This window comes from Malaclemys terrapin, chromosome 1 (genome assembly GCF_027887155.1).
Source record: "Malaclemys terrapin pileata isolate rMalTer1 chromosome 1, rMalTer1.hap1, whole genome shotgun sequence".
Taxonomy (NCBI): domain Eukaryota; kingdom Metazoa; phylum Chordata; order Testudines; family Emydidae; genus Malaclemys; species Malaclemys terrapin.
This window is the reverse complement of record NC_071505.1, coordinates 91,166,435-91,170,434: the sequence shown is the minus strand read 5'-3', so window position 1 is coordinate 91,170,434 and position 4,000 is coordinate 91,166,435.

Here is a 4,000-nt window from a genome sequence, read left to right as displayed (position 1 = left end):
GCTGTGTTGCTCTTCTGTTGTTAGATGAGCTGGTTGCAAGAACAGCTGGTTCGACAGAGTTTGGAACTGGCGAGGGGATACAGACACTCTCCACTCCAGGGCACCAGTTGGGGGCCAGCCCAGCATTGGTAGTGCCCAAAAGGCACGACTGGATGAGACTCAGCCAGCAGCCTCCAGGGCAGAGCCGGCTTTAGGAAGTGTGGGGCCCAATTCGAACAGTTTCGACGGGGCCCTGGGAGGGATGACGAGAAAAAAAAAAAAAAAAACATAAAACACATGGGGCTTGTACTCACCAGGCCGCGCTCCTAGTCTTTGGCAGCGGGTCCTTCACTCACTCCGGGTCTTCGGCGGCACTGAAGAACCCGCCGCCAAAGACCCGGAGCGCCGCTGGGTGAGTAAAAATTAAAAAGGCGCCTGTAGCCAAGGAAGGGATTCTCTGCCACTTGTCCCCCACTCTGGGCGGCCCTGCCACTGGGTACGGGGCCCTCTTAGGCGCGGGGCCCGATTCGGGGGAATTGGTGGAATTGGCCTAAAGCCGGCCCTGCTCCAGGGAGTGGGTGACCCTAAGGACCATGGGCGTCAGATCAATGGTCCGTTGAGCCCAGTATCCTGTCTTCTGACAGTGGGTGGTGCCAGTTGCTTCGGAAGGAGTGAACAGACCAGGACAATTTATCATCCCTTGTTGTCCAGTCCCAGCATCTAGCGGTCAGAGGTTTAGGGCCACCGTGAGCATGGAGTCGAGTCCCTGCCCATCTTGGCTTATAGGTCCATGGACGCTAGGTCTGTCAATGGCTATCTAGTTTTTTTGAACCTGGTTATACTTTTGCCGTTCACAACATGCCTTAACGAGTGCCACAGGTTGACTGTGCAGTGTGTGAAGAAGTACTTTTTTGTTCGTTTGAAACCTGCTGCCTATTAAGGTCACTGGGTGACCCCCTGGTTCTTGTGTTAGGTGAAGAGGTAAATAACACTTTCTTCACCCCAGCCATGATTTTATAGGCCTCTATCATATCCTCACGCAGTCTTTTTTCCAAGCTGAAGAGTCCCTGTCTTTTTAATCTCTCCTCTTATGGAAGCTGTTCCCTACCAGCCTCTATTGGTGAGAGGCTTTTAAGCATCTTGAAAGCTTGCCTCTCTCACTAACCGAAGCTGGGCCAATAAAAGCTGTGACCTCACCCACCTTGTCTTTCTAAGATCCTGGGACTGGCTACAACACTGCATTCAATAGTCAGTTGTCTGTCTTCATATGCTGTAATTGAATGGGTCTTTTGCATTTGTTTCTCAGTTCCCGCCTGCACATTATCAACTACTAGCCTCTGCTCTTTACTAGGATATAACAGAGTATCCACTTTAACAACTCCTCCCCTAAGGAATGTGGCTGTCCAAACCATCAGCTCTGCCGCACCTATCAGCTTCCCCCAGCCCTTAATTTAAAAACTCCTCTCCGATGTTAATTTTGCATGCCAGCAATATGGTGCCATTCGCGTTTAGCTGGAGCCCAGCCTTCCAGCGTAGGAAGATGCTGCTCCAATGGACAGGTAGCCATGTTCAAATAAACCTGTACCAACAGCCTGTCAGTCTTAGCCACAGGCCATGGAGGCTGAACTTCCCTATACCTGGACCCAGCCTGAGGCTCACTAGCAGGGGAGGCAACATGTGGGAAACTCCTAGTGCCTTAGCCGAGAATTAACCTAGAATTCCTCTCGCTTCTCTGTGACAATACCAGGCACCTCCCCTCAGGCTGCCTCAAGCCATAGGAAGACAGACCGCTTGCAGGGAGATGTAACAGCTCTAGCCTAGTAGGAAATAAAGATCATTCAATTTCTCACTCTCCATGAGTGCGCTTGACACCAAGCCCCCAAATATATTGACCTACAGGCCCCACTGCCAGACACCTGTGGTTTCTGAGTCTCGCTGCAGGGGGATGGGTGGGTTTGATGGGGTGAGAGAGGCGAGGCTTACGCTGGGTGGGGTTTAGTTTGCAGGCAGTAGTCCAGGTTGTACTATTTTTTTAGTCTGTACATAGACCTATAGGCCCATTTTACATACACACAGCCTCTTCTCCTCCCTCCCCCCATGGAGCTGGTACAAGAAACGCTGGCTTCACTACCAGGAAGTGCACTTTCCTCATGGCATTAAGTGCCTTAAGGCCAGGGTGAGGGAGGGGGCAGAGCTATTACAGGAAGCCCAGAGCCCCACCTGGGTGGTGAAGACACATGCCAGGCACTCCCATCTGAGAAACCTTAACCCACAGCAAGGGTCTAGCAAGCCTCCCGCAGACACACACACCCCCTTGCCCCAGTGGCTATCTTGAACAGGACTACAGCATGCAGGGACTTCAACACAAAGTGGGTGTGGCTAGAGGCCTCAGGAAAGCCACACCCCTGCTGCATGGTTCAGGTTGCTCAGGTGTGCCCCACCCCCTTGCTTACCAGCCTGCTGGCAGAGGTGCAGCACAGGCCAGTTACTTCCTGGGTTTAGTTCTCCCCACGGTCAGAGTAGGCCCAGCATGCCAAGGGCTACTAGCAACAGTCCACCACTGTAGTGCTTCCTCCACCCAGGGCTATGACTAACCTTTCCCTAAAGCACCTAGCAAGAGCCGGCTCGCCTCCCATCTGCAGCATCCCACAGCCATCAGCCCTGTGGTTCCCACAAGGTGCTGCTGACTCCACCATGCTGCTAGAGGCCCAAGCTGAAGGCACGCATTTGTCAGTGCCTGGAAACCTACTACACCCTTTGCAACAGCAGCAGGCAGCGTTTCACCCAAGAGTGTTGGCTCTGCCTTGTGCAGATGGCACAGGACGTTGGCTCCCGCAGGAACTGCCGCAAGAAGAGAGCTCACTCACCCCTAGATGTATGGGGCACCTCACGCTGTACTATAAACATGAACCGGAGCAAGGTAGAAGCACACACCAGCCAGGGGTGAGATGCTACCACCGGTGGTGCTGGTCACACACACCAGGTCACTGGACTAGGGCAGCTCCAATCAAGGCCACACCCCATGCAGCAGCATGGCAGGGACAGCCAGCAAGAGTGAGCTGGGGTAAGAGTGACCACTTTGCCCCCATGAAGCCTGTGCAGGGCAGAAAGGATGGAGTCCCTGCCCCTCCCCCAAGACTGCATGCGCGAACACTGGGCTTTCCTACACGCTAGGTTCAGCCTCTGCCCTTGGCAGAATGTGCTGCTCATCAGCAATCACGTTACCGCTGCTTCTCCCTCAGAGGCAACTGTGTTTTTAAGGCCAAGCTGGGCCCTTATCAGCTGTGCTAGAAGTGGAGGGGCTCCTTAACCCCCTTTCCACAGCAAAGATTTCTGACAAAACTCCCAGAACTGCACTACCGTAATAAGGTAGCTGGGGAGCAGGGAAGAAGGTTGGAGAATGAGCTGAGAGGCACCTTAAACTAGGACATCTCCTGTCCTCTACTACCCGTCATGAACCAGGAACCCATCCCTGCCCTTCCCCCAGACTTCAATGTGCATATGTAGGGTCAGGTGGGGTGACAATCAACAGGAAAAATTCAGACTGGCAGGGGCAGTTGTGGGTGCAGAGCCCTCACCCATATTTTAACATGCTTAGAGACCCTCGGCTAATTCTTGGCACTGAAGCTGCTAAGTTTGCAGTGTCCAGCCCTGAGACGCTCTGCTGGCAAAGTATTCCAGCCCCCAAATGCCATTCCCCTTCTTCCTTTACTGATCCCCGGGGCCTGAGTGCTGACCATGGACCCCCCCTACTCGATTCAATTGATTCTACTCATTTCTAAACCAAGCCTATTTTAATGGGGAAATGGGGGTGGGGGAATGCAGGCTATGGCGGTATCACAATGAACAGGCAAAGACCACCAGGGCCAGCCCTACCCGAGGGAGCTCCACTCTAGCATAGCAGGGGAGGAGCAGATTAAAATACCGATCGGCCTCTCCCAGTTAGATTGGGAATACAAGAGCAGGGGGGAAGCATCTCCCTCTCCCAAGCCTGGAGCAGCAGGAGGCAGCTGAGCAATCC